The following is a 25,313-nucleotide window of genomic DNA, read 5'->3' as shown; positions in this document are numbered from 1 at the left end:
TAACCATTTCAACTGTGTGGCACATGCAATATTGGGAATGTTGTGGTTTATGCTAATGTGTTGAGTACCTCTGAACAGCCTGCAGGTTCACTGACATAATATCAACACCACAAATATCGATTTACAGAATTATCAAAACCTAAATATCATTAACAAAAATATCAAGACCCTATAATTAATTTTAAAAGTCACTAATATCAACAAAAAAATGTCGTCATCAAAAATATTGTCACTAATATATATCTAAAACAAAAATATTGGAATCAAAAATATTGTGACATAACTAATCTTAGCCAATGTGAAAAATATTAACCTCATAAATATCGTTTAAAAAAGTAATAAGTAGCAGGGAAAATATGAGCAACACATGATTTAAACAAACAAACAACAAAATATATATCCCACATTAATAGCTATAATTTATAAATAAAATGTAATATTTTGCTTAGCCAAAATACTACATGTAAAATATGTCCAAACACTGCTGCTTCTGCTGCAACGCTGTGACCCATTGAAAAGTGGCGTACGCTCCGGCGAAGCAACCGGATAATTTTGTATTCCACACAGGTACCAGTATCAAGTACGCTCTCAGGAACCACACAACAATCCAGGAGTAAACTTAAGTCTTCAGTTTATTCACACAACGCGTTTCGGCGACTTGCCTTGATCACGTGTGATCAAGGCAAGTCGCCGAAACGCGTTGTGTGAATAAACTGAAGACTTAAGTTTACTCCTGGATTGTTGTGTGGTACTTGATACTGGTACCTGTGTGGAATACATGTAAAATATATCAACATAAATCTCAGTTAAATGATATATTACACATATTTACAACCCACTTACACACAACACATATTTACATTTACAAACAATATTATATATTTACTTAAAATAAATACATATAATATTAAATAAAATAAGGTATCTCTAATACAAGCATCAAAAAACATTTATTGGCATTTTCTAAATAATGTACACAACTGAAAAAAGAATTAAATGGTAGCTAAACTATGCAAAACTATAACCAATACAATTGCATAACCAATTAACCAAACAATTTTAAATGCCACAGTCATTTAAAAAGAAATAGCTCAGAAAATGCCAAACATTTGAAGAGGAAGAAACTCTGCTGGATTTTTCCTGTAAAAGAGAAGCCTGCATCATATACAATGGTAAATCCACTTCTCCAAGTAATTAACAACTTAATTTAAAATTGAAAGTTAAATAATTTTAACATTAAGAAATAATTATTTTTTAAACAATTACTAACACAGTTTTTAATGTTTATCCTTTTCTATAGATTATGCAACCTTCAACTAAACTCCATCAACAAGCACACATCAAAGACAACAAAAAAGTAAGTATATCTAAAAAACTACTTTAAAGTTACTAAACCAGCAATAGTTAAAACTCAGAATAACCTAAAAGTGCCTAACGATTAAAAGTATAATATGTGCAATAAATAACACTACCTCTTCTCATCCAACAGAAAAAGGCACCGAGAAGCTTGCAGAAAGGCACCAAGAAGCTCGCTGAAGAAAAACGCTCCACAAAGACAAAACGTTGCTAAAAAAGATACAAGTACATTTTGGAAAAAACAAAGCTGTCTATTTAACTGTACATTACTAAAAAGCATTTAGTAATAACTATTTTCCATATTCATGTTCTTAAAGTAAATAAATGATTGTTGGGACTTATTATGACTACAGTGGTCCTATGGACCGCTGTAGCTGCAGTGGCAGAGTGGGTACCAATGCACCGGTGGTTCAACCACCCTATTACAAGTTTGGCAGACGGACCGCCAAAGTACTGCTGCAACCACCAGGGATCCGTGATCCCTCGGCAGTGTTGCAGCGGTGTGAGGCCGCAATATGCTGGCGGTGCTGCTGGATGCCATGCAGAAACTTTCTTTGGCATTCCCATTGCTGTACCTTTCTAAGGCTCATACATGAGCCTTAGAAAGGCACAGTTGTGGGACCACCAAAGCATCGCCCACCAGACCAGGATTGAACTCCTAATATGGCAGTCAGTGTGCTAATGGCTTTGGAGGTCTCGTAAACTGTAGTAATTAATGTAAAAGAGCATAACCACCCTCCCAATGTAACAGAAATAGAAGTGAGAGAAGTATTGAAAATATAAGGGAAGAAAGCACCAGTTCCCAAGAACCCACAGCACAAATACTTAAAGGTATACTACCCCACATACCAGAACACATAACATGCCAGTTGCCATCAATACCCACTTTAAATGCCTTATAACTCAAACTAAAAGGGTTACCAACAAAACCCCACCTGCTCCTAAAACATTTAGAGAGATAGTCATCCCAACTCAGCTTACAATCGTCCACAGAGAGGAAGAATTCCTAATAAATGACTATAAAAGCCATGAAAAGTGTACACTTATATTTGCTACCCCTACAAACCTACACAAATGAGCCCAATGTCAAACATGGATGATTGATGGCATATTATTTAAAATGTGTCCCAAACCATTCCATCATTTATACATTACCCATGGTAAATTTCAAAAAGCTTATGTGACTTTTGTGTATACATTACTCCTAAACGAACAAGGCGGTACCTACGTGGAACTGCTAAACCATATTAAGCAACAGACAAACAACTACTATCCACAACAAATTATTATTCACTTCAAGTGAGCTACGATCCAATCTATACTAAAAATACACCACCACACAGTCATACAGGGACAACATAGGTCAGGACACAGGCGGCAGCCAAAATTCCTCATACCATGGTGGAATATTGACAACAGCACCTTGGCACAGGATGCAAAAACAGTCCAGTTGAAGGATGGCATAATGCCTTCCTATCTGCACTAGGCATAACTCAACCTAGGGTAAACACGTTACCAGAAGCCTTACAGAAAGAGCAAAGCTACTAAGAGCTTAGACTTGAACAATTTGTTACAGAAATCTGTTATAAACTAACCAAACTAGAAAACATGTACAAAAAGCTATGATTTAAAGTAAAACTATTTAAAAATAACAAAGGACTAGATTGCTTAGGAATAATAGTCAAACCTATTATTTAAACCACATATAAAATGTATCAGGCATCTTAGAAACCGCAACATAATATACCAAAATAATTTAAACACATTTTTTTAAAGTAGTAAAATATTATTATTATGTCAGTGAAAAAATATTTCTACATTTTGCATTTCTCACTGAGACACAATATTAATACTATTATTCAAATAATAATGCACATTATTTAATACATAAAACGTAATACCAAACTACCTGCACATAATTTTAAAAATACATCACATAGTTTCAGGAAAACAACAGAACAAATATATCAACATAACATAATTATAAATATATTGTAAATATAAATCTTTATTCGGTTTTTATCATTGTAAAACCAAAAAAGCAACATAAAAACATTGCACAGTACATTAGTAAAATTCAGGCAGTATTTAAAGATTATTCCTATGCCTGATAATACATTTAAAAAAATGTAGTACATGATAACAAGAGCGCTCAGAATCCAGCATCTGTAAGGATAACATAGCCGGGCGACATTGTCTGTAACCCCATGGTTTTAGCAATGGAAATAACCAAATTTTTCTGTGGGGCTGAAAGTATTTGCAGAACAATATTGTGTGCATACATGTCTGTGAGGAGATATCATCACACGGACAGCAAGTCAGATTTGAATCCCAAGTGTTCTTTTTTGGGAAGGCCACAAGTCTGTGAAAAAGGTTGAGCCTGAATCTGGTCAGAAGCATCTTATCATATGTGCTGATTTCCAGTGTGAGATAAGGCTGAATTTGTACAGTTAACTGTACCATGTTTGCATGTTGGACGGATTGTTTATTTGAAAGCAAAGTTAATCTAAGGGTCTCTAAATGATTCATGGCTTTCAGCTTCAACTCCTTTTTTGTTATCTCAATTAAGGATGCTGGATTGAGATAATATCTTTCCAAGCCCATGTCTGTAAAAAAAAAACGCCTAACATAGGTAATCCAGTTTATTTTGTGCACATGGTCCAATGTCATCGAGTCCTCTAGGATGTTTTTAGTAAGCATATTTTCCTCCGCTAGCCAACTGCGTCTCCAGAGTAACAATGGCTGGACTTTTATGAGATCCTCTATATAAGGGATTCCCAATTCCACATGACATGCGTAGATTGAGGAGCACTTTGGGGCAGATAGAAGAAATCTCATAAAAGAGTTCTCAGCTAATTGGAGCGAGCTAACGTCAGCATGACCCCATACACCGGCTCCATATAGGGCTATAGCTTGACATTTAGCAGAGTAAATTTTTAACAGCTCAACTGGTGGTCTCCTTCCAAGTCTTTGTGAGAAGTTCGTTAGGGCAACAATAGCTCTCTTAAAAAGATGTCTCCTTGCCTCAATGGCTGCTTTCCAATTTAGTCTTTCGTCTATCATTATGCCCAGATAGGGGTATTGAGGAGTCCTCTCAAGTTTTTGTTTATTTAGATGAATGTTCTTTATACGTTTTCGCCCTCCGCCAGCCACCATAACAAAAGTTTTTTTAACATTGATATGGAGATCCAGAGCACTCATAAATTCAGCGTATTTGTTCAGGGATTTTTGGAGTTCTGTTGGAGTACGAGCCAGAATAACTGCGTCATCCGCATAGAGCAGTGCGGGGATCAGACGTTCTCTTAACCTTGGGAGGTCTTGCCCTCCCCTCAGCATCCTCTCCTCTAACCCATTTGTATACAGGGAGAAGAGGAAGGGGGCAAGAACGCACCCCTGCCTGACTCCCCGCTCTACCCCAAATGACGCGGTAAGCTCTCCCTTTGTCCCATAGCGCACTCTTGCAGAAGCTTCCCCATAAAGTTCTCTTAGAAAGTCCAAAAGTGGGTGATCCACCCCCATGTCTTTCAGAAGGGACCAAAGCTTTGCATGTGATACGCAATCAAAAGCAGAGGACAAGTCCACGTAAACCATGTACATTGTCCCCTGCTTTGCGTGAATGTACTTAGAGACAATTATACTTAGGTTAAGGGCCTGTTCTACGGTTCCATAACCTTCCCTGAACCCAAATTGTAGGTCCGATAAGATCTTTCTTTCGTTAGCCCATCGCTGGAGTTGTTCTAGGATTATTCTACCAATTACTTTTCCTAGTGAATCTAATAAAGAGATGGGGCGGTAGCATTTAACATCTTGACGGTCCCCCTTTTTAAAAATAGGCACCATAATGGATTTGGACCAGGACTCCATCAATCCTAGGTTTGCTGCCGCAGTGCAAACTCTTGTCAGTATGGGGGCCCAGAGATCCGGAAGATGTTTAAAAAGATCTACAGGGACCCCATCTGGTCCAGGTGCTTTGCCCCCTTTACTTAGGTCTAATGCCTGCACTACATCAAGTATATCAAATTGTAGGGTAATTGGGAAGTCAACCGGGGGAAGATAGTAATTCAATTCTTCTGTTGGGGATGTTAATTTAAAAATATGAGAGAAATGATTTACCCAGGTTTCTTCTTCTATTGCCACATCAATCTGGGGTCTATCAGAATCAGATAAGAATGGGTTTTTCACTATTCTCCAGAAAGACTCGCTGTTTTTTGTGAGAGTGCTTTTATGTAGGTCATCCCATAGTGTCTGTTTCAACTCTAGTTTCCTCAGTTTCCTGGCCTTTTTATACTCGGACCTTCTCTGCTGGATCAGTTGTTTGTCACTTTTCGAGTATCTGAGAGCCTCTTTTAGCTTATTTAAGGAGACAGTACAGTCGTGATTAAACCAGCCTACTTGTTTGATAGTATTTTGATTGCTTTTCCTTGTCAGCATTTATTTTATTTTATCCAAGATGATCTTAAAGTTTTTAAGGATAGTATTATCGTCTGTTTCCAGGTCCAAACATTGTATTATATTAGGGTATAGTGCATTTATTAGGTTTTTAGTAAGTTTAGTGGGGTCTATCTTTCCCCATTTTAACGTATAACCGTTTATTCTGCCCACGTCAAGTCGGTTTTGAGAAAGAGTATGGGCGATCATTGTGGTATGCGTTAATTGATTAGAAAGGTCTAAGTCCAATCTAAGTGCAGAATGATCGCTTAAGATGTTTTCCAGTAGTGCAAAATCCCTGGTTAGTTGCCTAAAGCCCTCGGTCGAGAGGATATAATCCACAGTGGTCTCATGGCCTCTCCCCAAATATGTGGGCTCTAATGCATTGTTAACGGGGTTTATCTTATTTATTATTGACAATTCAAGGTCTACAAGAAGGTTGTTCATTACTTCTCCTGTTCTGTCATGGTGAAAATGCACGAGAGGATTATCCTGCTCGTCCACTAGTCCACATATCTGGTTGCTCAGGCGTGGGCAGGGATGCAGGTTGAAGTCCCCTCCCCATACCAGGTGGACAATAGCCTTTTTTTTGTATAGTTGTTTATATTTTATAATTTTTTCCTGGATTATCAATAGGGTATTGATAAGATGATCCTCGTCTAAGTTATTATAGAAGTTTATTAAAATGACAATTGCATCTTTGCCTGTTGAGAGGGCGAGAAGTTGGTAATTTGGAGTAAGTTCTGTTTTTAATATCTTCATACATGGAATTATATTAGCTATATATGTAACCAAACCCCCCTTGGGCCTGCCCACATTGGTTGGGAGGGCTGGGGAAAAAAAAGTTTTATACCCTACGATATGCAGCTCTTTCCTGGCCCATGTTTCTTGGAGGCATATTATCTTTCCTTCTTTAAGAAAAAGGGCTGCTGAGCCATCCTCTATTTTGGGACGGAGTCCCGCAATATTCCAGAAGATGATGGACAAAGATGGCAGCCCATTCTCCGTAATTGCGTGAGTCCTCCGTACAAGATCTTGATGTGGCATAGATTGTTCATATTTGGGAGATTCGGGTGATGGTCAATCGACCAATTCTAGACCGCTGAACCGATTCATGGTCGGTATACCCTGCCAGTTTTCCCAGTGAGGTACTTCTCTAAAGGTAGGTCTATATGATCGCTGAGATGGTGCGCCCCATTGCTCCCAATCTCTTCCTCTATTACGGGGACCCACAGTCTGCCATGGAACCTCCTGTGGATGGTAATTAGGTTCTGTTGGCCACCAAGGGGTCTCATGTTCATTTTGCCTCGGGCCATTTTTGGTCTAGGATTTGTAAATTCCCAGGGCTGTGGGACTGCTTTTCGCCAAATGCTGTCAAAATCATTGGGGTGATTATTTTGATGTTTCTTTGGGTAAAAGAAGGAAAGACGCTTTGTGTCAATCCCACTACTTGTGTTATATTGCTCCCAAGAGCATATGTACTCTACAACTCTTGGGTCCTCAAAAGTAATCACAATGCAGCCCCCCTGTGTTACTTTTTTAGTGTGGCCCACCCATGGGGTCCTGCATATCGTTACTATCCTACTTGGCCAGTTGGGGGGGATAGGTCGATTTTGCTTTAGCCAATATTGAGCCTTGTTTTTTAGGGACCAATTGGGCTCGGTAGTCTCCCCCGTTAGTTCTGGTACCCCAGTCATCACAACCACGAATGGTGATGCTTCAGGTGGCAGGTTCGTAAAAGGTCTGCCCTCATGGGGTCCTCTCGAGGTTGTTTTATTTGCTATGGGGTATGATTTTTTTTGAGCAGGTATTGTGATAGCAGGTGTTTTCGGAACTGGCGTTTGTTGAACTGTAGTTACTGTTACAGGAGGCTTTATAGCTATGCTGCTCTGAGAGGTTGTTGCTATAACTTTCGAGGGAGAATTCGGTGGTATGGGGATTTTAACTACTAATGGCTGTTTGGACGGAGGACAAGCTGTGGTTGTTTTTTCCTTTTGTGGGGCTAATACTGTCATATTGTCTATTCCCTTTTTTTGAAGTACTTGGGTTGGGCTAGGTTGGATGGATTTTGATATTTTTAAGAGTTTCTTCTCTATGTTAATTAATCTGGTTTCAAGGGGTGAGAGAAAAGAATGTAATAATGAGGTCATTTTGTTTACTAGCTCCGAGGTATCGGGTTCACTGCTATGGGAAATTAGAACAGGTGAACCCGAGACGGCAGTGCTTGGGATGTTACTAAATGAGGAATGGTGTACCACTGCCTGATGGTCGATGGTAATGACCATTTTAGGAGTAGGACCTACTGCGTTTAAAGGTGTTACTGGGTCGGATGTGTCCACCATGTCGGCAACTGTAATTTTGTCACCTTTCTCTTTATCCTTCCTTTTCTTAACCGCCCCCTCCCTCCGCCCTCTTGCTTGTCTTAGATCTTCTGGAGTTTGGTTGCATAACATTTCAGGTGTTCTTTCTAGATCAGAGCTTGAAAGTGATAAGGAAAGCTGTGAAGCTGAAAGATCTACTACATTTGGTAGGCTAAGTCTGTTATTACCTTGTAGCGATCTTTCTGGAGTGCCCGCTACCTCTGGGGATCTTACTGTGGCCAGTTGCCTCAGGGAGGATCGCCTCGCATTAGCGAGGTCAGTAGATACTCTGCCCTCTATTAGGCTAATGCTTTGGTCGATAAAAGAGTTTGCCTTAGAAATAAAATCGTCCATGGGGCCTAACAACTGTTCTCCAATCCCGCCCTTTTTTGCCTTTTTCATCTTTCTACCCCTGGTGTTCATTTTCAGCAAAAGGATTTCTCAGGATCGTAAAAGATGAATGAGCTATATTGGGTTGAATGGGTTGTAGAAGGGTGATCTGCTTATAAAGAACTTAGTGGGAGGGCCCGGTCCGGTCTACTCACGTTCTCGAACGGCCTCAAACGGCCCGCTCTTTGCCCGGTCTTCGCCCCGAGCTCCGTCCCGCGTGCATCCCGCTTCGCGGAAATGGGTGTGTCTGTTTATATGAGAGGAAACTGGGTGCGTGGCCGCCGGGGGAAGAGGCACCAGCTGGGTAGAGTAGAGGATGCTGGTCCTCGCAGTCCCCCGGTAGGCTCCACGCGCGCTGGATTCAAAGATCCCCTCAGGCTAAACCGGACTTTCCTGGGAGCGAGTATGCTCTCCACCGATTGTGGAGCCGCTCACACCAGGGTCGGGCAGCCAGAAGGAACGAGTGAGCGGCACCCGCGGAGCGGGTGTCGCGAACAGTGGTGCAGATCCTATCGGCCTCGATGAGCGGGCTGGAGTAGAAGGCAGTCCTCGCTGCAGTAAGGTAAAATGAAGAAAGAAAGCGCCCAATGCGCCAGTACTCCCCGGGATAGATATCCTTGGAAACTGGGGGCGTGGCCGCCGGGGGAAGAGGCACCAGCTGGGTAGAGTAGAGGATGCTGGTCCTCGCAGTCCCCCGGTAGGCTCCACGCGCGCTGGATTCAAAGATCCCCTCAGGCTAAACCGGACTTTCCTGGGAGCGAGTATGCTCTCCACCGATTGTGGAGCCGCTCACACCAGGGTCGGGCAGCCAGAAGGAACGAGTGAGCGGCACCCGCGGAGCGGGTGTCGCGAACAGTGGTGCAGATCCTATCGGCCTCGATGAGCGGGCTGGAGTAGAAGGCAGTCCTCGCTGCAGTAAGGTAAAATGAAGAAAGAAAGCGCCCAATGCGCCAGTACTCCCCGGGATAGATATCCTTGGAAACTGGGGGTGTGGCCGCCGGGGGAAGAGGCACCAGCTGGGTAGAGTAGAGGATGCTGGTCCTCGCAGTCCCCCGGTAGGCTCCACGCCCGCTGGATTCAAAGATCCCCTCAGGCTAAACCGGACTTTCCTGGGAGCGAGTATGCTCTCCACCGATTGTGGAGCCGCTCACACCAGGGTCGGGCAGCCAGAAGGAACGAGTGAGCGGCACTCGCGGAGCGGATGTCGCGAACAGTGGTGCAGATCCTATCGGCCTCGATGAGCGGGCTGGAGTAGAAGGCAGTCCTCGCTGCAGTAAGGTAAAATGAAGAAAGAAAGCGCCCAATGCGCCAGTACTCCCCGGGATAGATATCCTTGGAAACTGGGGGCGTGGCCGCCGGGGGAAGAGGCACCAGCTGGGTAGAGTAGAGGATGCTGGTCCTCGCAGTCCCCCGGTAGGCTCCACGCGCGCTGGATTCAAAGATCCCCTCAGGCTAAACCGGACTTTCCTGGGAGCGAGTATGCTCTCCACCGATTGTGGAGCCGCTCACACCAGGGTCGGGCAGCCAGAAGGAACGAGTGAGCGGCACCCGCGGAGCGGGTGTCTCGAACAGTGGTGCAGATCCTATCGGCCTCGATGAGCGGGCTGGAGTAGAAGGCAGTCCTCGCTGCAGTAAGGTAAAATGAAGAAAGAAAGCGCCCAATGCGCCAGTACTCCCCGGGATAGATATCCTTGGAAACTGGGGGTGTGGCCGCCGGGGGAAGAGGCACCAGCTGGGTAGAGTAGAGGATGCTGGTCCTTGCAGTCCCCCGGTAGGCTCCACGCCCGCTGGATTCAAAGATCCCCTCAGGCTAAACCGGACTTTCCTGGGAGCGAGTATGCTCTCCACCGATTGTGGAGCCGCTCACACCAGGGTCGGGCAGCCAGAAGGAACGAGTGAGCGGCACCCGCGGAGCGGGTGTCGCGAACAGTGGTGCAGATCCTATCGGCCTCGATGAGCGGGCTGGAGTAGAAGGCAGTCCTCGCTGCAGTGAGGTAAAATGAAGAAAGAACATTTCCCACCCACAGTAAATAATTAAAATTAACTTATGATTTTGTTGCTGCAGATCTCTGTCCAAATCTACATAGTTTTAAAAAGTAACCCACACAAAAGTTATTTACACCATAGTGAAAAAGCCCCAACAAAATGCAAACATTTAGTTTAGGAAAAATCAATCCCACAGGGCTATTCAGTCTGTAGGTTCCATACAAAAAGCCCAAAAATTGTTTAAAATAGAACCGCTCCAAGAAATCCGAAAAACAAGGAAATCTATTTTGAAAAAACGAATTTATGAAAAAACAATTCAGATTCTCTTTAAAAATTTAAATGGAATGTCTGACTTCCCTTAGAAACATCCAGAAAAATGAAACCTGCAAAAAATAGATAGCACTCCCTCCCGCACAAATACTACAATCCCAAATAATTACATATATTATATTACTGTACATAAAACCAGTCACAATACATACATTACACACAACTTACATTAAAAACACTTCAATTCCTACATCACATAATAAAAGTATGCAACACTAGATAGCATCACAAAAAACTATAGAAAACACAATGAACTTACCAATAACAACACAGATATTATATACACAACTCTCCTATCGCCCCCTAACTTAGAAATACCTTAAAAATAAGTACATGGTTGGATAAGACCCCCCGGTTATGCAAACTTGGCTTTCAAATTTACTAGACATGTATAATCTTGAGAAGGCAATCTACGCACGTAAGGGAAAAAGGGGAAGAAAGTTAGGATTAAAAATTTGGCAGCCAATTGCGAAATGGAAAGAGATTATGGCAATATAGGAACCTATTTGTATTTGAAAATGTAATAGGAAATATAGATATTTGTAAACCATAAGTTTAGATTGACTTTGTGTAAATGCATTTTATAATTTCCCTTTTTATCTTTTTCTTTTTCTTTTCCCTTTTTTTAATTTTTTTTTTTTTATGGCCATGTATAGTAGGAGTAGTTTCATCAAACCAGTTATGGTTAATTATAAATTCAGAATTATTTGGCAAATGTATAATATATGTAATACAATGTGTGTAATGTAAAGAAAAAATAATAAAAAATAAAATAAAAAAATAAGTACAAATTAACTTACCTTTACTGACAAACAGCAGAACCAAACCGTAACTGCTTTCTTTCGCAAACGACCCCAAAATAACAGCAATAGACTACTAAAGTTAGTTAGCGGTAGAAAAAATGGCTGCCTAATAAAAGACTATCTCCCCAACAGGAATCAAAGAAAATAATTGCAGAAATGTCACCAGAATGTTTATTAAAATGTTTAACAATTAAAAAATATATAACATGTACAATAATGTTACAAAAATGCATACAAAAATGGTAAAGTATATATTAAATACTATTATAACACATATAAAATTATTTTAATCAATCAATCAGTAATTTGTATAGCTCGGCTACTCATTCGTAAAGATCTCAAGGAGCTGGGGGAGGGGGCTCCTGGTCAGACTGGGTGGAGGATCATTTGAAGAGCAGGGTCTTGTGGTTCTTCCAGAATTGGATCAGTGACGCTGATAGCCTGAGGTGGAGGGGCAGGGTGCTCCAGGACTTGGCAGCGAGGTAGGAGAATGACCTTCCTCCAGTTCTGATCTTGCGGGTCCTGGGGATGGAGGCAAGGGCGAGTTGGAAGGATCGGAGTTGCCTGGCCGGTAAATGGAAAGTGAGGCAGTGGGTCATGTATGCTGATCCTTCATTGTGTAGAGCTTTGTAGGCATAAGTGAGGAGCTTGAAAGTGATTCTTTAGTTGACTGGGAGCCAGTGGAGTTGGAGTTATCGGAGGTGTTGCTTGATGTGGCCGGTGACAGGGGATGTCGAGTATCAGTTGATGTGGCTGTGGCGTTTTGGGCATTCTGTAGTATCTTGAGCTGCTTCTGGGTGACATTGGCGTAGAGTGCATTGCTGTAGTCAAGTCTGCTGGTGATGAGTGCACGGGTAACTGTCTTTCTGAATTCTGTGGGGATCCAACTGAATGTCATTCAAAACAAGCTGAGTGTGTAGAAGCAGGCTGAGCACACTGCTTTTATTTGGTACTTCATAGTGAGTGATGAGTCCAGTATGATGCTGAGGTTGTGTGTGTGGTCCGTCGGGGTGCGGGGATATCTCAGAGCAGCTGGCCACCAGGAGTTGTCCCAAGTTGAAGGGGTGGGTCCCCGTATGAGTGCTTTGGTCTAGTCCGAGTTGAGCTTGAGACAGCTGTCTTTCATCCATGTAGCAGAGACAAAAAGTCAGAGGAATTCATGTTTCTAGTAACCCTAACTATACCTACAGAGTGGCTACTGACATAGACATCATTTGGAGGTACTTCATCCGTAGAAATAAGGGGGGAGAGGTTACATTCTTTATTTTTTTTTTTTTGAAGTTCAAACAAAGTCTTTATTGGCAGTAAGTTATCACAATTTTTATCGCCACTGGCCTACAACCCGGAGGCCGGCCGATTGTGGCAGTAGCATTATATTACTTTGCACACGCCCATTTAGCTGACAACCCAAGGGCCCAGCGGCATGTCTTGAACCAGTCCATTATTACGTAATGTGAGGCCCGCGCCCACCCTTTAGTGTCGTTACTTGGAACTTCAGTTTTTGATTTGTGTGAGGTTACAAAAAAAACTAACATTACAAACAATAACATGTAGAACCGTCGGGCAATTCCACACTCTTTCGCCTTTTGCGTGTATCATACCCTTAGTGTACCAGCTTTAGTTACCATAGTCCTAGTCGTTGTAAGCACTTCCACATTACACTACAACTTAGGTCGGTCAACATATCGGTTAAATTACTATGACTCCTCATCTCTATTTGCGGTTAACAGATAATCCGATAAGTAGCACCAAAAGTCTTTCGGACGTGATCTATTGGGCAGTTCCGCTTCGTATGTATTTAATTTATCTTTGCAATAAGTCATGTCCCTGAGCCACGTCATGACAGTAGGCACATTCTTCCTCTCCCAGCATTTGGATATCTGTCTTTTAGCAAGCAGTAGCGCAATCGCACAGCATTTTCCCTTCCCCGCTCTCACATTGGGTAGAAGGCCCAGTAGGCACACTTTCATCGAGCAATCTATGACCATTCCCACCATGGTTCCCAATACAGCCATCACCTTTTCCCAATAATCAAGTATCTTTGGGCAGTTCCATGCTAGGTGGACAAAATCCGCCTCATCGCATCCACACCTCTTACATCTTGCATTGTCTCGCAGTCCATATTTATGTAGCCTTTTTGGTGTGTAATATGTTTGATGTAAATATTTCAGATGTGCAATGCGTAGATTTCCATTTGGGGTGAGTAGTTTAAGCAGCGTGCAGGTTACAGACCAGTCCTTCTCCACTAGTGTTTCAGGGAGCGCATCGTTCCACCTCTGCATTGCTTTCTCGGAGCCCTGTGGGAGTTCGCTTTGGGCTACCCTGTACAATCTGGACACCAGGTGTGATGTGTTTGCCGACGTGATAACGAATTGTAGTGAATGTAAGGTGGGAGGTTCTGTCGGGTAGTCCGGGTAGAGATCCCGAATCGCCCTCTGCAGCCTATAGTGTGTGAATCTATACAAGAGTGTAGGGTTGCTTACATATGTCAGATCCTCAGCTGTGCGGAAGGTTCCATTGTGATATAGATCTCCAAAAGTGGCTATACCTATATTCTTCAATAGATCCATACCTACTTGTTCATTTGTCACTGATACCTCTGGATGGAATGGTAGTGGAAGCGCAGGTGCGTATAGCGGTAATTTGTGAGCCATCCTCCCCAGAGTCTTCCAAGCATGGGCAGTAGTGTCTATCGTGTTTATATCCCTCGAGTGTAGGGGCGGCCTTCTGTGCGTCACTATCGAGGTTAATGGAATTGGTGACGCGTCTCCCTCCTCAACCGCCGTGTGGGTTAAGTATGGTGTGGGGTGGCACCAGTGCGACGCATATTGGGCCTGTGCGCACAGGTAATAAAGCTTAAAGTCGGGCACACAAAATCCCCCTTTCTCATATGGCAACGTTAAGGTGCGTAGATCGATGCGAGCCTGTTTACCTGCCCAAATAAGTTTCAACACTAGCGAGGTTATATTTGTGAAGATCGCCTTAGGGGGTATAATCGGTATATTATTGAAAAGATAGAGGAACTTGGGCAGAATATTCATTTTAACTATAGCTATTCGGTCCGCAAGCGATAGCGGAAGCTGTATCCAGCGGGCTACTCTGTCCTCCAAATCCGTACATAACCTTCCATAGTTAGTCCTAATTACCTCTTCCGGGTCTCGACTATACCAGATTCCTAGGTATCTAGTGGGTTCCGTCTGCCAGTCTAGAGGGAAGTCTGGGGTAAAAGGAGTGGTGGAGTCAGTGAGTGGGATTATTGACGACTTGTCCCAATTAATTTGCAGCCCCGAGTGTCGTCCAAAGCGCACATATTCTCGCAGTAGCGAGCTAAGGTTCAGTTCGGGGTCTCGCACGTATAATAGCATGTCATCCGCATAAAGCGAGATGTGTAGAGGTCTCCCAGGAAAGTGTAAGGCTGAATGATTATGAGATTGCCGTACAATACATGCGAGGGGTTCCAGCGCCAGGGCAAAGATCAGAGGCGACAGGGGGCATCCTTGTCTAGTCCCTCTCGCTATTTCAAAAGGGTCTGAGATGTAGTCATTGACTCTCACCCTTGCCACGGGGTTCGTGCACAGCAGTGTAACCCATGTAATAAACCGCGCCGGGAAGCCCATCCTCTGTAAAACCGTGCGGATGAAGGACCACTCAATTGAATCGAACGCTTTGGCAGCATCCAACATTATGGCAGCTGCCTTGGTTTGTGGCGTGAGGTAGTGAGATAGGGCAAACAGTGTTCTTGTGTTGTGTGTTGTAGCTCTTGTGGGGATGAAACCAGCCTGATCGGGTAGTATCAGGTGTGTCATTAGAGGTTTTAATCTTTCTGCTAATAGTTTGGCTAAGATTTTTGAATCCACGTTCAACAGTGATAATGGACGATAAGAGTCACATTGGTCTGGCTCTTTGCCTGGTTTCAGGAGGGTAACAATGATTGCCTCCCGCAAAGATTGCGGTAGTATGTTCTGATCGAACGCCCCACCATACATCTCGACCAGATGGGGCGCGATCATGTCAGCAAATTGTTTATAGAATTCACACGTGTACCCATCAGGACCAGGAGCCTTCCCTTTGGGAAGTGCATTGATAATAGCGGTAACCTCCTCCACAGTGATGGGTTGTGCTAGGTATTCACGTTGTGCGTCCGACAACCACGCCAGTGTCACATCTTGTAAGTATCTAAGCGTTTCTTGTGGTGCCGCTGGGTTACGTGATGTGTATAGTTCTGCATAGTTGCGCACAAAGCTGTTGAGTATCCCCTCAAGGTGTGAGTGTAGTGTACCATCCTTGTCTTTTATTTGTATTACTACCTGCGAGTCCCTCCCTGCGCCAATTTTCCTCGCCAACACTCTACCAGGTCTGCCCCCCTCACCGAACTGCCTAGCCAGGGGTCGTTTGGTCACATAGTTTAGCTCATCCTCCGCGAATGTCTGATGCTCCGCGAGCTTAGTCTTGAGTTCCCCCAGTAGTTCTACCTTTCCCGTATAGGCGTATTCCTGTTCTAGGGCCGTCATATCTCGTTTAAGTCTGGTGATCTGCGCCCTTATGTCCTTGAGTATACCTACTGATGTGCTAATACACACTCCCCTGATTGTCGCCTTGAATGCTTCCCATAGTATGCAGGGGTCGTCTACTGTACCCGTGTTCAAGTGAAAGTAATCCCTAATGGCTTTAGTTATGGCTTTGAGATATAATGGGTCTAGCAGCGCTTTTGCATTAAAACGCCAACTAAAAGGCGGGGGGTGTACTGAGGTATCTGTAGTGACAGTGCTACTGGGTTGTGGTCAGATAGAGTGCGCGGGAGTGGTGTAATGTTAGTGGTCCACAAAAGGGCATCATCGGATCCCAACCAGTAATCTATTCTCGACCAGCTCCCATGTGCCAGATTTACGTGAGTCGCGCCAGGTGCAGTAGGATGTCGTTTCTCCAAATATCTTTAAGTGCTAACTCCAGCATTAGATCTCGTATTTTTTCCCCGGCCTTTTCATGCGGTTCTGTGGAGGCCTTGGATCTATCTACCGCAGCACACAGAGCTACATTGAAATCACCTCCCCAGATCATAGTTGTGTCGGTGAATCCCAGCAGATGGTCCCACATTTCCTGATAAAACTCCGGAGCATCAACATTCGGCCCATATACATTCACTATCGTTAATTTTTGCCCTCTTAGAGCGCCCGACACAATAACATATCTGCCATTGGGATCTATAACCGTGTGAGTGATTTTGTAATTAGTCCCTTTTTTAACCAGGGTCATGACTCCCCTAGAATAGGAAGAATAGGTTGCTGAGTAAGCAGATTCCGCCCAGCGTGTGCCTATAGACCTTCGGGCTGTCGGGTCCATGTGCGTTTCCTGAATTAGAGCAATATCTATGTGTTGCCTATCTAGACAGGCAAAGATTTGTCTGATTTTCTTAGGATTAGTAAATCCTCTCACATTCCACGTTATCAGGTTCAGTGCACGGCCATTCATCACTCCAGCCCCAGTATCGTGGCGAATGATGTAGCCCCTCTCTCCCCACGCCCTTCCAGTCGCTCACATTCCAATCGGACCATGTTTGAGTTTGCCCATCTATTAGTAACAGATTTGAAGCCTAAAACAGTGCATAATGTAATACGTCGTGAACCACTTTGTGACAGCACAATGTCACGAAATTTTACGGTACCAGGGTGTCTGTAGTCGTTATGCATGGGGCTATGGCGTTCAGCAGTGTATCTCAATTGCTCCTTCGGTATAAAAAACAACAATCCCCAACTGTCCCTCTTCCCTCCCACTTCGGCAACCCAATCCTGCCGAAGACATTGTGCCCATAAAACTTCTTCAAGCAACATAACTTTTCATGGGGACCGCCCTAGTAGAGGTCCGCCGAGGGTGCAATTTGCCATCCTAGCATTAGGATGGGGGCAGATCTATAGACTATAACCAAATTTTATCGTGCTACAGACAAGCGACCATCCACGATTCAGGTCTAACCGTAATCAGTACTTATAAACGGACTGGATAGCCATGAGGGTGTAATAAGCGATGTCTCAGATTAACACAGTCATTGTCTGCCTGGGGCTATTCCCGGCCATTAGCAGCGCAGGTACATCAGCACCACCACCTCAAACACCCCTCTGCCATCGCTAAGAGGGACAATCAGCGCCCCATGTCCAAAGTTCGTGCATATAGGGAAGGTTCGATTTGCGGAGCTCCAGCCGTCCGCCAGATATCCTACGTGGACAGTGGCCGATCAGTCACTGCAGGACCACACTCTTTGTCGTTAGATCATACAAGGCATGCATGTGGTCAGAGTCACCACCTTCACCAGTGAACAGTCTTACCTTCCTTCCGCTTCCTGCTGGTGGTCCCTTCGATTAGGTCTTTTACCTTTACCAACCGTCGATTTGATGAAGTCCATGGCAGCTTTGGGCATCGCCAGGAACACCGGTTTATCATCCCAGGTGACCTTCAACCTTGCCGGATACAACATGGCGTATGGCACTTGTAGTTCTCGCAGTTTGGCCTTAACAGCATTAAATTCCGTTTGTGCTTGCTGTACCGCTACCGTAAAATCCGGGTAAAATTCCAGCTTATTACCTTGATGTTGGATCACCCCTTTCTCTCTCGCCAGTCTTAACACAGTGTCTCTGTCATGGTAATTGAGGACTCTCGCAATTATTGGTCTGGGAGGGGCCCCTGGTTTTGGTTGCGGAGCCAAGGAGCGGTGAGCTCGTTCCACTATGAAAATGGACGACAGGTTTTCGGCGCCAAACAATTCTTTGCAGAGGCTTTCCACGTATGGTTCCATGCGTCCCGTGTTGGTGGATTCTGGCAGGCCCGCTATACGTATGTTGTTCCTTCTTGACCTCGCTTCCAACTCTTCCGACCTAGCCTTTATAACGTCCATGACTTTCTCCATACCCGTACATTTGGCTGACGTGGCACGCGATTCATCTTCAACAGTGGAGATCCTGTTTTCAGCCGTGTCTAACCGTTCGCCATGTTTGTCTATCTTCGACGCTAGGCTATCCACCCTACCTGTCAGAAGATCAAGTTTAGCATTGATTTCTTGTCTTGACTCCTGTATCGCCTTTAGAATGTTGTCCATAACATTGGTCGCCGCGGAGTCCGTGTCTTGATCCTCGTCGACCAGTTCAGTTTGGCCTTTAGGTGTCTTCTTTGCTTCAAACGTGAGTTTGGGTTGCTGCCTATCCGGCTTCCCCATTGTGCAGCGCCGTGTAGTCACAATGCAGAATCCGGTGGGAGCGCCCGCTTGACGCGTAGCACGCAGTGGATCTCCTGTGTGCGCCTTGTCAGTTGGGTGTAGTTAGTGGCGGCACAAGTATCAATGGATCATTGCATCATCTCCGTGGTCGCAGCGGCAAAAAAACCTGGCCCGGCGCGCGCTGATCCAGTGCGCCATTCCCCTCACACCATATAGTAAGAATTCACTCACGTTATTTGGAGCTGTGTTGTTTTCCCTTTAGCACGATGAAAGCGCCAGTCCCGGTGTCAATCCCTGGAGGCAGCTCGAGCTCCGACCTCGAGCCCCACCACTGATCCCGCCGGCATTGTTAGTGGGTGCCGCTAGTGCTCCGTGGAAGCGCACCTCCGCTACGTGAGGCACCCTACGCTCCCGCGCCCCAGAGGTTGTTCCCCCGCCGCTCTGATTTTTCATCCAGAATGTGAAGGTGAGCTCAACCAGCGCGGCCCGCTTTGCAAGTGCAGGCAAGAGTCCCCGATAGGATCTGCTGAGGCCTTAGTGCAATTGTCGTGTGTTGCATGCATTTTCGTCCCGTACTTGGGCGCCGCCATTTTAGTGCAGTGTCCGATGTGTTATGACGGACCAGTTCCACCGCTTAGCCTGGGATCCCGCTATGTGTGCTCCCCATGTGGTCTCCTATATTGCTCTGGCGTGCAACATCCCCTGTGAGCATAGCTTGGCAGCCGATCCCACAATTGTTCCGTTCGTGGCAGCCCGCAGTATTCAGGACCACATTGCCGCCATTTTGACAACGGCCGTCTTCGCTGCAGAGGAAAGATCCGGCGCTATATGTGGCAGCGCGCTGCCAGCATGAAGGGGGTCACGTCCCGCTGCCCTGCCGAGCAGTCAGGTCCCGCTGTCTTCGCCACCGCTAGCGCCGGTAGTCTTTACCCATTAGACTCACCGCATTCGTCCTCAGCCGGACTCCGGTCACCCTCCTGCCCGTTCCCGAGCACCACAGAGCAAACGTCCACACCGAAGTGTCTGCGCCGTTATTGTTGCCTCCTTTACATCCACCGGGGCTCCGGACCCTCACCTACAGCCTGAGACGTTTTGTGCTCCATACCATTATGTCAATCCGCACATTTTCGGCAATTATGTGATCCGCACGGCGGAGCTGCACGTCTAGGCAGCCATTCCGCTGTGCGCCCCCTAGCGCCCCCCGGAGAGGTTACATTCTTACCTGACCTCTCCAGTCAAAATTCAATTCGCACAACAGAGAGGTAGGAATGTGTACTATGCTTTAGTAGTGGCATGTGGCAGTCATCTGATGCAATGTTTGGCTCTACAGCTGACTTCCCTTCACTACAGCCTGTACTGACTATATAGTCCAAAATGCCTTCATGTCTTTGATGGATAGGGCAGTTTTTAGAGCATCCCATCTGTCTCGTTCCCAGGTCTTTTTGCTTGTTGGATGCTATCTCTTTACAGTACCCGCGTTTGCTTAATTAAGAGCCTATCCTTTGCTTTGATGACATCTAACAGAGTCGGTTTAACCTATCGGCAGTTGTCGGTAAACCAAGATCGTTTAGCTCCTATTTTCACCCTAGAAGATACCTTTCGATAAAATATATTAACCAGTTTGGATGTCAGTTCTGCACGCATTTCTGCAACTCTATGGGTGGTTAGTACAATGCCCTTTGCAGTAGTGGCCTTTCCCATTTCTAGTAAGATTGGAATAATTGATGAATATAATGTGACCAGTTTATCAGGTGACTATTGAATTACGCCCACCTTATTCTTCTTCTGTTATTAGAGAGTATTAATCTGTTATCAGAGGAGATACAGCTAGTTGTGGCATTACCCGAATCCTGCATTTCCAGCTCCATGGTCAGAGAGTTGTGATCGCTGTCATGTCGTGGCAGGACAGCGAAATCAACAACCTGTTGCCATAGCCTAGTTTCCACTAGGATGTAATCCAACAGGGAGGATTGGCCTATTCTATTAAATGTTAACTTACCCGGTGTATCTGATTTAGTGCAGCCGTTACACACTCTCAGTGAATGGGTCAATGTGACGGAGTAGATCCGGAGTGCCAGCGTGGACCATGCCTTAATCTGTTGGATTTGTGGGTCTGGGATTAGCCATCGCAAGTCCTATCACTAGGCTCAGCAAGGGGCTCAAATTGACAATTAAAATTGCCCCCTACAATCAACCACATATTTATAGGGACAGTAGGAATAAAGAAATTCAATTGGTCAAAGGTGGGGGATTCATGGCTAAGGCTTACGGGCCGGGAATAGACGTTAATAAAAGCTATTTTTAGCTAAGCAGGAAAAGTGAGTGCTATACACTGGATGTCATTAGACAGGGGGTTCAACTGTTCAGGTGTACAACCCAGATGTGGGCCAAGCGAAATGCATAAGCCCCCAGATGGTCTACCCCTTCCTTCCAAGGTGTAAGGGACATTGAATGACACAATCCCCACCCTTAAAGAGTCTTCCCGTGCCCAAGTTCCTGAAACATGTATACGTCACATTGGTCCATGAAAAGTTCCCAATCGGGGCAGGACAGTTTGCTTTTTAAACCAGCAATGTTCCAGGATAAGACCCTCAGCTTATTACCTAGTTTACGCTTATCAAGGGTGCCATCAAGTGTGTACCTATTGGGAGGTTGAATATCCCTCAATAAGAACAAGGGATGATTATCTACTAATCTCATGGGTACACCTTCCTTCAACATACTATTGCTTAGGGAAACAGTGGTTGGGGCAGCTGGTGTTCCAGGCGACTCTTCCCATATCCCTTCTACACCATTTGTCATCTGTTGTATTACTGTTGGCTGTTCCTTTGATTCTGCCCCTACGCCAAGGCAAGTGGTCTGGCTAAGCTGGCCGCTACTATACTCTTCTAGATCTCCTGCAGAGCTCGAGCTTCTAGATCCCTGGGCTGGTCTTACTGTCATTGCTTGTCAATCTACCTCTTCCAGAACCCCAAATCTATTTGTTACTGGTATATTAAATAGCAAGGGTCTGGGAGGTGGGTGCCAGTGGCCCACAAATTGTTGTTCAAATGGCCACCTGCCTAATTCCGGGCTGGTATGGGCCCTGGATGGCATATGACAGTGAGAGTAAAAATAGTACAGTGCAAAGGTCCTAACCCATGTACGTGGCTCTTGGGGACAAGATTTCTGACTTAGTAGGCTATAGACAGTCAGGGGATTTTAAAAATTGATAACTACACAGTCCCCTTTTATTGTTTTTTTGTGTATTTCCCAACCAACCGAATCTGTGGACCATTAGGACTTCCCCTGCCCTATCATAGGGGAGCTGTCTGTACCTCGCCAACCAAAACAGACATTTGTTTCTGAGGTCCAGTTGTGTTTCCCTCTGGCCGCTTTCAATGTCTGGTACTCCTGTCAGTGTGATTACATATGGAGATGAAGCTGGGAGTAGATTTATAGTGGGTAGGTTCACTACTTCGGGCCTACCAGCTGTACCCTCCTCACCCCCAGCCCTTCTCTGCTCTCCTTAGGCCCTATTGGAGTGGGGCTGTTTTTATTTGTACCCCGCTTGAGATGCACTGGGTTATTGTTCCCAACCTCATAATCAGAACTCCTGGGACCAGTGGAGGTGATGTGATCTTGAGCCTGCTGTGCACCTGGCCTTTTTGTAGGAGTCAGATTAGGTTTACCTGTCTGTTGACTATGGTCATTCACCCGCCTGGGACCCAAGAGGATGGTGGGATCTGGATTCCTCAAAGCACCAGGCCTGTCTATGCATGTAAACTTAAGCTATCTACCTGTCAGCTAAAATCACTCCCCCTCGCTGAGGCTTGTATGCTGCTTGCACTAGTCTTTGCTTGCCTACTATCCCCCATTATTACCAATTTATCTATGCGATCAACAAGGAGGGCAAGTTCTTCCCTCACAATAGCAATAAATTGGCTCTGTAAGTCTGTTAACAAATTCAGCACCTAAGATGGATACTCCATGTCTGATCGAACGTTAGCGATACATCCTACAGTTAAGTCATGGTTGTCCAGATCCTCCCCAATGATTGTTGGCCCCTCGTTAGTTTTCTTTCTTTTGGCTCCAACCCCACTTGCTTGCTTACGCTTCCCATTCTTTGGTATACTGGTGACAGTTCCCCCCTTCCGAGTTACTGTTTAAAGTGCAACTTCTTCATAGGAGGATGGCAGAGGCATGGTTACCCTAGCTGTGGAGACTGGGGTGGCAAATTGAGAAGTAGACGAATTAGACACCAGGTGACAGAGGTCTGGGGTTAATGACAAACCCCTCTCAGTGAGCTCTATTTCTGTAGTTACCACACCTATAGCCCTCTGTAACATCTTGTTGATTCAGGTTGGTGGCAGTGAGGAGGAAGGGGTTACTTGGGGTTGTTTAGCAGGGCAGGTGCGCTTTCCCATTATTAAAACTTCTCAGTACCACAGTGCAACTGTAGTGTCGTGCCTGTGACATAACAGGCATGGCCGTAACGTTGGGGTCATGTGACATGGAACTCAGGCTACGAGAGCGTGGTCTAGCAGTAACTAACCTCCTATCTGCTGCGTATTATTTAACGTGCCCCAAGGCCCCACACAGAAGCCCCACTGAAAGGTGAGCCTACCCATGCGCTGACTCTGGCGGAGCTGCCGGCCGCATGTGCGGCTTCCCACGGCTGTGCTTGGCCGCGCGGTGACGCTCACGCGTGTGGGCGCGAGAGGGAGAGACACTGCCCCGCTCGTCGGCGAGGGCGTGTCGCCTGGGCGGAGCGCTGTCAGGATTGTGCCCCTGTTTGGCCCCTTACGCCTTGGCTGGGTTGGAGGGTCTGAAGACACAGCGCGCAGCACCACGTTTGCAAGTACTGAAAAGAAAAAAAGAAAAGTACGGCCTTAAACACAGGCCTAGTGCACATTAAGACCTTCACACAGGCCCAGTGGAGCGCGGCTGAGGGCAGGCACAAGGCTTCAACTCAAGCCCTGCATAGGGACACGCAGAAGGGTTTAAGGCCCAACCAAGGGGCAGAAAAGAGGGTGAATTTTGACGGAGGAGGCAGGCGCCCTAAAACAGATAGGAGAAGAGTCATCACGTGCCACACCAGGGTGCACGCCTCAGCACGCCCTAGTAAGCTAGAAGCCTAGTGGAGGGCGGAGAGAACGTCTACGCCACCAGCACAGCACAGCAGCAACGCAAAAGTTAGCACGCCTTCCCCTGAACCACTAGGCGCACGTTCCAAGGCTTCAACCATGTCCACGATACCGCCGATAGAGCCTTTCACAGTGGAAGGGTCACCTTCTTCACTTGCACCAAAATGGGAAGATTGGGTGGACCCTCTACTGATTTTCTTTGAGGCCACCAAGGTTCACAAGGACCAGAAAAGAGCGATGCTGTTGCACCTTGGGGGCAAGGACATGCATAACATCACTAAGACGCTGGTGCAAGCCACGCCAAAGAACCACCACACATTAATAAATGCCCTCAGCGGACATTTCAAGCCGATGGCCAATCAGGACTATGAGAGGTTCATATTTAGGCAAATGCGCCAACTTCTGGAAGAGTTGTTAGACACGTACCACGCAAGACTCAAAAATCTCGCATCCATGTTCGGGTTCCAAGATGAGACGGAAGAGATAAGGGGGCAATTGACTCATAGCTGTGCCTCTGCCAAACTCCGTGAGCGAATTCTAGAGGAATCCGGGAAGTCCCTTGCTGACATTCTGACCCTGGGGCGCAACAAGGAGCTGTCCAAGGCAAGCGCAGCACACATGGAGGCGGCTCTCCAAGCCCTGGTGAAGACTGAACCGGTGAACGCTGTCACGACCAAGCCCACAATGAGGTGGAGCAAGAAGGGGCCCGGTACAGCGACGGCGGGTCAAGCCACGAAGTGTGGATACTGTGGCGGGCCTCCTCATCAAGCAGCAGAGTGTCCTGCCAAAGGAAAGAGGTGCTCGGGATGTGGGCGATTTAACCACTTTGAGAAGGTGTGCAGATCCAAACGATATCGGAAACCGCGGCAGGTGGTAATTGCAGTACCCAAGGGTGAAAGGACACCCAGCGACATGGACGATGATGAGGAGGAAGAGCGGGTAGTCCACAAAGAACACATGATTGCCGCCGCTACCCGTAAAGAGCGACGATTACCGCAGTTCAACATTACCAGGACGTCATGGCTGTTGTGGATACCCGGGCTACCATCAATATCATGGCCTCGAATCTTCACCGAACACTGTGTCCAGCACCCAAACTGTAATCGTCGGCAATCACTGTGTTTGCGTACGGACAAGACACGCCGCTGAAAATACAAGGTTGTTTCAAAACGTCCATCTCTCACGAAGATCACTCCATCACCACCAATGTATACGTCACTGAAGATGGCCTTAGGTGAAGGAGGAACTTAAAAAGCTGGAGGCAGCGGGAATCATCGAGAAAGTGACGAGACCCACCCACTGGGTCTCTCCCATCGTTGTCACTCGCAAG

This window comes from Lissotriton helveticus, chromosome 2_1, assembly GCF_964261635.1.
Source record: "Lissotriton helveticus chromosome 2_1, aLisHel1.1, whole genome shotgun sequence".
NCBI lineage: Eukaryota > Metazoa > Chordata > Amphibia > Caudata > Salamandridae > Lissotriton > Lissotriton helveticus.
The sequence above is the reverse complement of the archived record's forward strand: the minus strand, read 5'-3'. Positions refer to the sequence as shown.